Genomic DNA, 13257 nt, shown 5'->3' with positions numbered 1-13257 from the left:
ACTCCTGTTGTCAATTGCTATTTTCTTATTTCTTTCCAGGCTAATTGCAGAACATCAGAAAATAAGCTGATGAGGAAGATTGTCATTACCAAATTATACAAGGTAGCTATTTTCTCTATTTTTAAGGAATAAGCTTTCAATATATACCAGTAAAGCGCTAAAACTGTCATAATTAACAAAATCCTACAAAGGAAAAGAAATTTCCCCATTACTATTAATGACATTACCAATATGCTGTTTCTACGTATTTTTCACTTCTCTTTAATCAGTACACAATCAGAAAGTATAATTTGAAAGCAACCACTTATTGTCTTCCACCCTCCCCACCTTAAACCTTAATATAATAAAAATAGTACCTTGCAACATACAAGATACTACAAAATAATAGGAAACACTTTTCGTAGCCTGCCCATCTCAACATAACTTCTAAATTATTATTCCAAAAGCCCCAAATCCAAGGGTGAATTGTTCCTCAATATCAGCAAAGCAAAATCTAATCATAGAATTCAAAAAGATTAAGTAGGCTAAAAGGGTCCATAAAAATTAGTTCAACTAATTAAACTACTCACAGACAGCATAGTTCTAATTTCTCCAATTGACCTAGATGAAAAATTTACTGCCTCTTGCCCATGTTCTTTGATCCGTACACGTCTTTCTTTGATGGTTCCCACTTGTTTCTCCAGAACTATACTAGAAAATGGCCACTGAACCGGAGGGCGTGTCTTCATCATTACTAAGCATTTTCCTATCAGAAGCAGCTCTTTGAAAAACCTGAACATTTTCTTCAGTGCCACTCAGTATTACTCAGTAAATGCAGAAAAAGTAATAGGGAAAATGGTTTTTAAAAAAATGCCTTTAAGAGGATATTACTTAATATTTGTGTTTACATAAAAGTTTTTGAAAACCAGGAGCAGGTATGACATATAAATTCATAAATTTTCCTGACTACAGGCTTCTGATATTTCCAACAGAAATGCATCCCATCCAATTAATTTTATATAGAATGTTATAAACAACAAAACGTTAAAAAAGTAACATTTTTTCTATATAATAATACAAATGTACTTAATTACAATATAGAGTCCAAAACAAAATAAATTGGAAGATGAAGAGATGCAAAGGGAGAAAGTTGATTTATACAGATTATACACTCAACTGACTGAAAATGAAGAACAGCAGTGACTTGGTCTTAACTAAGGGAATAGAAGATAGCAATAATGGATTGAGCTCTCCCTACCAATATCTGGTTAGTCAACTGGCATATATTGGGCACTTACTGAATGCAGAGCAAAAGCAAGGTGAGAAATTAAAACTACCATTTTAAAGTGCTTTAGAAAAAAAAAATAGAGCCAGGTCAGACACACTGGCAAAATGTTGGGTGTGAGAAGAGCATGTAATAAACTTTAAAATGAGGTTTGGATATTAGTATATCACATCCAACCTTATTTTCTTTTTTCCTTATTCCTAATAATAATAATGTGGAGACAGAATTTGTGATTCTGTTAAGAGATAAAGAAGAGAATCTGTAAGGAAAAGTAAAAAAAACCCCACACAAGGCAAAGTAGATGTACACTGAAGTAGGAAATCCACTTTAATAAAGGTGTTAAAGACATATTAATGGTTATGAATTAATGAGCAAAATCCCAACAATAAACTATAGGTAGCCAGATTCAGTCAGCTAAAAACATTACAATGTGGCCCTAGCTGGTTTGGCTCGGTGCATAGAGCATCAGCCTTCGGACTGAGGGTCCCAGGTTCAATTCCAGTGAAGAGCACATGCCGGGTTGTAAGCCCAATTCCCAATGTGGGCCCGATCCCCAAGCGGGTGCGGGAGGCGTCCGATCGATGATTCTCTCTCTTCATTGATATTTCTATCTCTCTCTCCCTCTCCTTCCTCTCTGAAATTAATAAAAAATATATTTAAAAAATAAAAACATTACAATGTAGATTTAAAAATAAAGGATGTCCTCAAGTTTGTTATTTAAAATGAAAACTACTGAACATTTTGATCTGTCATAGTGGGAATAACAACAGGTCTCAATCTACAATAATAAAAGGGTAATATGCTAATTAGACCAGATGTCTTCTGGACGTCATTCCGGACTTCCTTCCTGACGAAGCCAGGGCTGGAGGGAAGCCAGCCCAGGTCCCAGGTGCCTGCTGGGAGCTGAAGGAGGGAAGCCGGTGCTGGTAGCCGGGGGAAGGAAGGCCTACTCTTGCATGAATTTTTGTGCATTGGGCCTCTAGTAGCTATGTAAGCAATAATCTAAAAATCCAGAGGCAATGAAGTCAGTACACTGTCTAACACTGCCGCTGTGGAGTACATTGAGCTTTGGGCCTTTTCTCCTAAATCCTTATGCCATGATTTGCTTCTGGAAACACGGGGAACAAACCCCTGGTACAGAACCAAGAAAACTAAAACTGAGGCAGGGTGTCTGATCTAAACACAGACTGTAAATGAGCAGAATTTCTCCCTGTATTTCCTAATTAATGGAAGCCTCTAAGGGCCTACTCTAACTCAACTTACCAGATTTGAAAATAATTTCATACTAAATGATGATCTGATATAACTCCTTCATATAAAAAATGGGAAGCTAACTTTAAATAAATTAAATGATTCAATCAAGATACCCTTATTAATTAATGCCTTTCCACAAGGCTTTTAAAAAATAAAAGTCTTTATATCTATATATATAAAAGCCAAAGCAACCATTTGACCATTAGCTATGACACGCACTGACCACCAGGGTTCAGATGCTCAACGCACGGGCATGGAAACATGGAACAGACTGATGAATCTCAGAGGAAAGTGGGGGAGGGCGGGAAGAGATTAACCCAAGATCTTATATGCATACTAGAGGCCTGGTGCATGCACCAGTGGGGTCCCTCAGCCTGGCCTGCGGGGATCAGGCCGAAACCAGCAGTCCAACATCCTCCTAAGAGTCCTGGATTGGGAAAGGGTGCAGGACAGGCTGAGGGACTCCACCAGTGCACGAATCCGTGCACCCGGCCTCTAGTAACTGTATAAGAGAGCAAGATAAAATGTTAAAATCTAAACTGGAACTCTGAAGATATGTGAAGAAGCCAAAATGGAAGAAACAACATGACCCAGACAAAAAAAGTGAAGACTTGTTTCTCAAGATATTTTTTTATAATACATGTTATAAAACAAATTTATGAGATCAACCAAAGGACTTGTATGCGTGCATATAAACATATCAATGGACACAGACACTAGGGGGTGAGGGCATGAGCAGGGGTGGGGGGGGTGGGAGGGCAATGGGGGGATAAGGACACATATGTAATAGCTTAATCAAGAAAGAAAGGAAGGAAGGAAGGAAGGAAGGAAGGAAGGAAGGAAGGAAGGAAGGAAGGAAGGAAGAAAGAAAGAAAGAAAGAAAGAAAGAAAGAAAGAAAGAAAGAAAGAAAGAAAGAAAGAAAGAAAGAAAGGAATAGAAATAGCTTAGGCTGAGTATCACCCCTGCCCCCTGCCAAAATGGAATGCAGCTGGAAAAAAAAATAAAGAATTATATAGGGGCAAAAAAACACACAAACAAAAAAACCCAACAAATTTATGCTTGCATATCTGGTGATAAACTAGCTTTGGTCTTACTGGTCAGTCTTTTATATCAATATGGCTAAGATTTAATAATTCCATTAATAAATATTCTATTATAGATAGTGATAAAAGTATGAATTTTGCTATGCTCCGAATCTCAGTTACAATTCAGAAGATTATTTTATATGATATAATTATAGAGCTTCGTGTACTATAGGAAACTGAAGATACACTTGAAGGAAAAATAGAATGATATAATAATACCTTACATTTTATATGTATAATTATTCCAGAGAGAAAGCTCCATTATCAAAATAGCTACTACTGTCAATGTACACAGTCATGCAAGTAGAAAAGAATCTACAAATGATACTCATAAAAAATGCCTTAATGTTCTTTACAGAGGTATAACTTTTAAAAATACAAAGATTGGCCTGGCCAGTGTGGCTCTGTGGTTGAGCATCTATGAACCAGGAGGTCGCAGTTTGATTCCCAGTCAGGGCACATGCCCAGGTTGCAGGCTAGATCCCCAGTGTGGGGTGTGTAGGAGGCAGAAGATCAATGACTCTCTCATCATTACTGTTTCCATCTCTCTCTCCCTTTTCCTTCCTCTATGAAATCAAGAAAAATATATGTAAACAAAAAATACAAAGATAAGAACTCTGGCCGGGTATCTCAGTTGGTTAGAGTGTTGTCCCCATATACCAAGGTTGTGGGTTTGATCCCTGGTCAGGGCACATACAAGAAGCAACCAATGAATGCACTGATAGGTGGTGCAAAGAATCAATGTTTCTCTCTCTTTCTCTTTCTCTTAATGTGGGAAATTATGTGGGAGCCATCTCACATTTATTTAATTGATACATTGCAGAGGGTTGGGGGGTAAGCTAAACCTGAACACATTACCAACAAAGGGTTAACATTTCATAATTTACTGAGAAGTATGAAGGATGAAGGAGGGAACGAGATCAAAATAAGGGGCAAAGATTAGCTTTCCCAGTCATCCAGTCATGAACAAAGGAAAACAAAATAGATTTCAACAAACACCAGAGTTCAACTACAGAAAATAGGGTGACCAAGGACAGAAATTTGAAAGAGTAAAAGTTCACCTGAGGACAATGTTCTCTCTATAATGAAGTTACAAAGAAACAGTTTAGATACACTACAAATAATGCAAGGAGGTCCTTCAGATGAAAAGTTCTCATTTTCAGGTACTTTTACTTTCAGGAGTAGCAGGATTCAAGATAGGATAAATGACAAAGTTTCTGCAATTAATTTATAGTGAAAAAAAACCTGAAAGCTAGGAAAGAGCAACATCAGAACTTTAACACCTAAGGAGACTAGAGAATTCTTATTCTCAAACAGCTTAATTACAGATTACAATAACAGAAATATCAGTATTGGTATTTCAGTATTTATTTTGCTTAATACCCCATGTTAAATATGGTGTCCATCATTTTTTTTCCTAAACTTTGCCCTGTTGCTGTTCATACTAATAGATCCAAGTATGAGGTTACACTGTCTTTCCCACTTCAGCCTCTTGGAGAAGTCAGGCTCCAAGATAATGGAATTAACTTTGAAGTATATTAGAAATCTAGCCCTGATGAAATGAAGATTGTTGATTCTAGGGCAAGGACTGGGAATTAGACCTGGGAACCTCACTCTCCTCACTCTTCCTTCTCTTTCTTCATTCTTCCACTACACCATCCCTCAGTGTATGTCTAGTCCTCCTAGACTAGGAGAACTCAAAGGAGAATACTGAAGAACAAAATTAGAAGAAAAAATAGTAAAGTTAACTAATAATCCAGGAAATAGATATTGTGTAAAACAAGATATTTCAAAAGAGTTTTAAATAGGAAAAGAATGTGGTTGGAATACTTTTCAAAACTTTGCTTAATTAAAAATTTTTAATGCATATAATTCTCTGAGTATTAAGATATAAATGAGTCTGATTCTGAAAACCATTAAAGTAATAATATTATACCAACTATACCAAAATTATCCCAGTTACATTTTCTTAGGGGAGGAGATCTTAGGTCCTATGATGGATATGGTGGCCTGATTTGTTCAACCTCTCTTCTACCCTCCTTCCTTCTAGTATGCCTTTTATATTAAAGAAATAAGAAAGCTAAATGTGGCCATTTCTCTAATTATCTTGCAGCTAGATTCTAGATATACACTAGGCTCCTCTAATTAGGTATGAGAGATTTGGAAAATGGAAAAAAAAAGCAGAGGTTCACTTCTTGCTGCTTTGGCTTTTTTTTAACTATTAAAGCTGTGGAGGCAAAATGCTTCTAAAGCAGTATTCCAATATGTATTCTTCAGCTTCCTGGTAATGCAGAGGCACTTGTGGTAGAAACAGTGGCTAGATTCTGAGTTCCAGTACCGCTGTATCAGCTTTGTAGGTTATTGAGAGGCAGATGTGATGATGGCTTCCTAATTCTTAGATTGTAGCTATGATCATGATCATGTGTTCTTGGCTTCATGAGCTTAACAATCTTGATCCTCCAAACCAGTGGTTCTCAACCTTCCTAATGCCGCGACCCTTTAATACAGTTCCTCATATTGTGGTGACCCCCAACCATAAAATTATTTTCGTTGCTACTTCATAACTGTAATTTTGCTACTGTTATGAATCGTAATGTAAATATCTGATATGCAGGATGTATTTTCATTGTTACAAATTGAACATAATTAAAGCATAGTGATTAATCACAAAGACAATATGTAATTATATATGTGTTTTCCGATGGTCTTAGGCGACCCCTGTGAGAGGGTCGTTCGACCCCCAAAAGGGTCATGACCCACAGGCTGGCAACCCACAGGTTGAGAACTGCTGCTAAACCAAGCATGTCAAGCTCAAAGGCTCACACGGGCCAAATAAACAAGGTTTAACTTTATGTGGGCCACAAAAAAACAAAAGCTTCAATTTTCATAGAAATGTAGGTTTATTTCAGTAGAGACATGCTGAATACAAAGGGCTGAAATAAATGAGTAATCCTTAACATAAAATAATAGAACATTTTAATAAAAATTAATATTTTTTTCTTGAACATTAACTTACCAGACAATGAATAACTGCATAAATTAATAAGCATAACGCAAATAAACCTATTTTTCTTGTTCTCCGAAAGCAAAATATTTCCTGTTGTGCACACCAAACAAGGCAGTCCAAGACTAATGAAGTGGTAATTGGTTGCTAAAATATTCACTGCTAGTATTAGTGGAGAGAAATGGTGTGCCTGCACGTAAGGGAAATGAATGCAACACGGTTATAGTAATCAATCATTAGTGAACATTGAAGTTCGTTATTAATAATTATGTGTAACAGGATATTGTAAACTTAAGTTACAAAATTTTTATTAAAATGTTTCTTACATACTGTTTTATTGGCTGGGCTGCAAAAATATTCGTTGTGGGCCACATGCAGCCTGTGGGCGGTGAGTTTGACATGCTTGCTCTAAACCTTCCAACAATATTCTAACCACTATTTCCCTGTATTAAATCTTTTGCTGTTTATAGTAGAGGGTTTCTGTTTCCTGCACTAGGATCTATGGCTGATATAGTACTTGGTATCTAGTAGGGCTGATTTAACAGAAACTGAAATATGCTACACTGGCTTGCTAACTGAGTGGTGACTGGCAAGGAAACATATTGTGGGCTAAAAATCCAATGACCCATTACAGCCAAATGACAAAACTTTTGATAAAATTACTGCTACTGTATTGTAATGCCTTGGAAGACAGACCATGTGCCCAACAAGCTTCCAGCTCTGCAAAAGAAGGCACTCTGCCAGTGGCCTGAAGGTCAAGCTGACTGAAAGGGGTGATGAGGGTGGGGAAACGGGATTCGCATAGCTGGAAATGCCAAAAGGCAAGAGATAAGATGGCAGCCCTAGCCAGTATGGCTCAGAGGATAGAGCATCAGCCCATGAACTAAAGGGTCCTGGGTTCGATTCTGGTGAAGGGTATGTACCTTGGTTTTGGGAGGCAACCATTCGATGCATCTCACATCAATGTTTCTTTCTCTGTGTCTCTCCCCCTCCCTTCCACTCTCTCTAAAAAAAATAATAAATAAATAGAAAAAATATCCTTGGGTGAAGATTAACAAAATAAATAAATAAACATAAGTGAAATGATCTAATTAGTGTTATGAAACGAAAAACTACTAAGAATATGAGAAACTACTAAGAATACTTTATACCAATAACTTTGAAAGCTAAATAAGAAAAAATTTTCTGGAAAAAAATTTAATAATAGTTAACATTTACTGCATGCTTATCGGTACATGTGAAGGCACTCATCAAAGTACCTCACATATATTAAGTCATTTAATACTCACAACTGCTCATGAGATAAGTAGCGTTATTTCTATTTAATATAGAGAAAACTGAAGAATAGAGAAGTTAAGCAAACTCTTCAAAGTCACACTAACAAATACTGGAGCTAGGGTTTCCTGTGCTGTACAGCCCGAGAGTCTACTCCTTTAACAACTATGTTACATTGCCTTTCAGAATAAAAATAACATATGCTATTAAAATATGCCCCTAAATAGGACACTGGAATTGAGCAACAACCATAAAAGAAATGGAGACCCTGGCCAGGTAGCTCAATTGCTTAGAACATTATCCCAGTAGGCCAAGGTTGTGGGTTTGATCTCCCGTCAGAGCACATATAAGAAGTAACCAATGAGTGCATAAATGAGTGTAACAACAAATCAATGTTTCTCTCTCTCTCTCTCTCCCCCATCTTTGTCAAAAGAAAGAAAGAAAGAAAGAGAAAAGAAAGAAAGAAAGAGAAAAGAAAAGAAAAAAGGAATCAGTAGATCAGCATCTCCCTATCCCCAGCAAAGGCCTAGATAATTTAATGACCAATTTAGCTATATCTTCAAGGAACAGATAATTCCTAAAGGGTAGCAGAATATGCCATCCCAAAATATGCCATTTTGGCATATTATTTTGAACTGTAGGTACTTGAGAACAGCAAATGCAGGGAGAGTCTTTCTCTGAACTTCCCCTATCTGCCTAAAGATAGATCTTCCAAAAGGAACTCAATTGCCATAAATACCCTTTCTCTGGGAGTTTCATCAACCAGGGAAGGCCAACTCCTATCATAGGAGAGGAGGCTAGAAGGTCTACACACCTGGACAAACCTGTCACAAACTATCTCATCTCCCATCTATTCTTCTATTTACTTTTCCCCAAGAGACTTCCATCTCCCCACTTCCTAAACTGTCCCCTACCCCAGTTGAGATGATACTTAAGCCGGAATTCTAAGCCACCGTGGGGAGTTAGAATTTCTCCCTGGATATTGACAAAGATTCTTTCTTTGCTTAACCAAACCTTAGCCAGGCTCCAGAACCTTCCCCTTAGCCCATCTGTGCACTTCCTTGCAAAATCTAGTATTAGCAAGAATCCTGCTAAGTCATTTTAGCAAGTCTCCCATCCTCCACATCTGATCGCCCTCAATATCAGTTCCTCATCTTCTACCATCCCCCTGCCTTCAGCAATAAATCTCTTATACTGTCTTTCAATGAACAGAAGCTCTTACCTTTATTATAATCCAATTAAACCCCTTTCTTCTATGGCTAGTGCTTTAAAAGAAATATTTGCCTAACTGAAGGACACATATTTTCTCTAAAATACTTATTTTCCTCTTGCATTTAGATCTGCCCTCTACCTGGAACTGATTTTTGTATGGTATCAAATAAAGGTCAACACATTTTTTCCCCACATGGATGTCCAGTTAAGCTGACATTTACTAAATAGAAAATCCTGTCTCCACTGAACTACAATGTTGCCTTGGTCATAAATCAGAATACTTTGTATGTGTGGCTGTTTTTGGATGCTCTTTTCCATTGGTCAATTTGACTACTCTTGTACCAATATCCCATTATTTTAATTACTATAACTTTATGATAGGTCTTGGTATCTGATAGGATAAAACCTTCCAGCTTTATTTTCTTTCAAAATTGATTTGGCTATTCTTGGTCAGTTGTATTTCTGAACGAATTTTAGAATCAGCCAGTCACCTTCATTAAGGGGGAAAAAAAAAAGCACACCTACTGAGATTTTGATTGGGTTTGCATAGAATATACGTATTAATCCGAGGCGACCCACTATCTTTACAATAATGATCTTCAAACCCAAGAATATTTTTATTGCTTGCCTTCTAAATGAGTCAGGCAGCTTCCCATTTCTTCCTGTATCCTAAGATAGGTGAGGTACAAATACCCAGCAAAGGACTTACATCCCCAGCATATGTACAATATAGAACTCCTTCAAATCAGTAAGAAAAAGAGATAATCCAATAGAAAAATGTGCAAAAAAAACCCTTGCATTGGTTTCACAAATGGATATAGAATGGGTTCATAAACACACAAAAAGACTCAATTCCCTTATCAGGAAAATGTATATTAAAGCCAAGAGGAGATATTGTTGATGCCACTGTAATAACATGGTTATTATTTAACAGGAAAGAAGGAGAGGGAAGACCAGATAGATGCATGCCCAATAAGGTCTGAGTGATGTGGGAAGGTGTTTGTTGGTCAATCACACCTGGAAAGGAGTCAGTGGCTAGGATGGGAGTGGCCACTGCAAGTGCACAAAATCTAAATATATAAACTTTTAGAGCAGCGGTTCTCAACCTGTGGGTCGCGACCCCTTTGGCAGTCGAACGACCCTTTCACAGGGGTCGCCTAAGACCATCCTGCATATCAGATATTTACATTACGATTCATAACAGTAGCAACATTAGTTTTGAAATAGCAACGAAAATAATTTTATGGTTGGGTCACAACATGAGAAACTGTATTTAAAAGGCCAGAAGGTTGAGAACCACTGTTCTGACAAAGAAGCCACTCTTCTTCTCTTGGCTCCAGGGTGCTGGGCTCCTGTGACTCCTGTTACCAGGGCATGCTCTTCCGCACCCACATGGCTTGACGCAGGGTCATGCTGGACTCCACACATGGACTAATGAACTTGAATTAACTTGGGTAATGAACAACACTGGGCTGCAACATGGAACAGAAGCTCTGGACACTGACCTTGCTTCTGGCTCTGCTGAACTCACAGCTGCACCTTTTCCAGGACTGGCTTAAGGGGCAGGGGACTTTGGAACTCAAGAAATATAACTTCACCCAAATAAAGCCTTTTTCCATCCTCCCATGAGGGCTTCTAAAAATTCTTATTTCAGCAGCATCCCAAGAACCTTCACCTTCCTCCCAAGAGTGATAGAAGAATTCGATTCTCTGGTAACACCACCAGAATGATAAAAAGAAAGACTGAAATTAGCAAGTGTTGATGAGAATGTAGAGCAACTGGACCGCTCAAGCACTGCTGGTAGTAGTATAAATTGGTAGAACCACACTGGAATAATGTTTGGCAATATCTGCAAAAGGTGAACATATGCATTTCCTAGGACTCATCAATTCCACTATATAACCAACAGAAGTATGTTCAACAAAATACATATATTAAAAGATTCACAGTAGCTCTACTCATAAAAATCTCAAACTGGAAACTACCCAAAGACCATCAATAGTAGAATGGATTTAAACATTTTTCATGTATTCACATGAAATACTATGGAGAAATAAAAAAAATGCTCACATGACAATATACATGAATCTAACAAGTAAACAAAGCCAGAGACCAAAAATAAGTCAAAAAAGAACATATACAAATGGAATTGCACAGCGTGTACACTATAAAAATGGGCAAAACTAATCTAAGTTAGTTATTATAAGCCTGAATGGTGGTTATCCCTGGGATGGGAAGAAGTGACTGAAAGAGCAAGAGAGAGCTTCTGGTATACTGGTGATGTTTCTTGATCTAGGTGCTTGTTTTGGGGTGTGTTCATGTGAAAATTCAGCAACATTTATGATTTGTGGACTTTCCTCTGAATATTATGCTACAATAAAAGTTAATGCATATAACATAAAGCAAATAAATCAAATAACAAGCTGGAAAACATTTTCTAGAAGTAACAGGAAAAACTCATGCAAGTCAATTTTTAAGAAGCTAGCATCCAACTGGAAAATGGGTCTGCATACAAAAAGAAAGGTTCAAGCAAAGAGAGAAAAATTGCTTCAATAAATGCACAAAATGTAAATTAGAATAATGGAGTGCTATTTTTCCTAGCAAATTAGCAAAGATTAAAAAAAAAAAAAACCAGTAAGGCTGTTACTGAGGATTTGTGTGAAACTACTAATATTCTTACTCTTAATGGAAACTTAAATTGGCATAACCTTTCTTCATTAAGTCTTTAAAAATTACTCTTTTCACCTACTAGTTTCCCTTCTAGTAATTATTATAAGGAAAATTCAGAGTTACAATTAAAGATAGATTTATGTCAGTGTTGATTACAATGGTGAGTATTTTGAAACAATATAATTATCCCACAATGGGAAAATTGCTACATTATGAAACATATGTATGATGGGATAATGTTTTCAAAGAGTAATGAATAGGAAAAGACTCATGATAAATTTAAATGAAAAAAAAATACATACAAAATTCTATGTGGTATGATATCTTTTGTGTTAAAAAATATCACAGACTTAAACATACACTTGCATGGAAAAAAGTCTGTAGCACATACTGTAGTGTGTTAATAATGGCCATCTTTGGATGGTAGGATAATGGATGATTTTAATTTTGTGGCTTATTTGCTACAATGAAATGTTCCTTGAACACTTATTATTATTACATTCAGAAATCTAAGAAAATAGTAGGGTAAACAAATAACACCCACCCAGTTTCCTTAATTCTAAGCAACCTAGATTTTGATCTCTCCTTTAGCTCTCGCATTTAATTTGTAATTTTATCTTAGAAGTATCTGTCCAAGCCATCGTAACATTTTATTACTTCTTCTTTCATTTCCAAAATGCAGGCACTAGTCTCCCCTAGAGAGCACTTCGAATGCAGGTCCTTCACTTTGGTAAAATAGCCCTATCCTCCCCTACTTCTCCATTCTAGCCAAATCAAAGCACTTTCTACAGTGCCCCTCCCACACTCCAGCCCCTGAAAGAGCCACACCAAGTACTGTCACACCTCCCAACCTTGGCGTACTCTGCTCTCTCCCCCTGCGATGCATTCTCTCCCTTGTCCTCCTAATCCAATTCATCGTTCAAGATTCACCTCTGATACCATTCACTGCCCGTGGGTGGCTCCTCTGAGGTTACAAGAACAGATGATGGTTTCCCAATCTGTCCCCCAACGACAGTTTGTACACATTTCAATATTTATCATTCTATATTGTTTAGTGCCTAGCTCTCCCATTGTGCAGAACGGGCCATATCTTTTTGAAATTTTTCTTATAATCTAGCTGAATGTGTGAACGCAAAACATACATCTATGCAGTGCATCTGTACAGGGGTGGTGGGTTTGCACCTGTGGGTGATAAATAAATAAATGGCAACAAAAAGACTTGCCTGTGGGTGTGTGTGTGTGTGTGTGTGCATGTGGTTTTTTTCACCATTCAAGATGGCAGAGAACGTCTTAAAATAGTCCCACACAAAAGCACTCACACCGGAGCCTTAAGTTAGAACTGGCTACACTTGGCGCAACAGCAAAGGACAAAAGAACTGAACCTAAATCTCAGATGCCCGGCCCTCGTCACCCGCGGTGGGTCCCACACATATTTTAAACGTTGCTACAAAACTGGCACCTGCTGCCTTCATTCACTCCGAGGGCCACGCCT

The 13257-nt window shown here is 37.5% G+C and overlaps 1 protein-coding gene across 5 annotated transcripts in view; it reads right to left on the bottom strand.

Annotated features, from left to right (window-relative positions):
* VEZT (vezatin, adherens junctions transmembrane protein) overlaps positions 1–13257 on the bottom strand; it is a 75915-nt gene that overhangs the window by 62092 nt on the left and 566 nt on the right. The window lies entirely within an intron of this gene.

The sequence above is a fragment of the Myotis yumanensis genome, unplaced genomic scaffold, assembly GCF_028538775.1.
Source record: "Myotis yumanensis isolate MYYU_CA2020_CCGP unplaced genomic scaffold, mMyoYum1.0.hap1 SCAF_3, whole genome shotgun sequence".
NCBI lineage: Eukaryota > Metazoa > Chordata > Mammalia > Chiroptera > Vespertilionidae > Myotis > Myotis yumanensis.
Note: the sequence above shows the minus strand (reverse complement) of the source record. Positions and strands in the feature narration are given on the sequence as shown.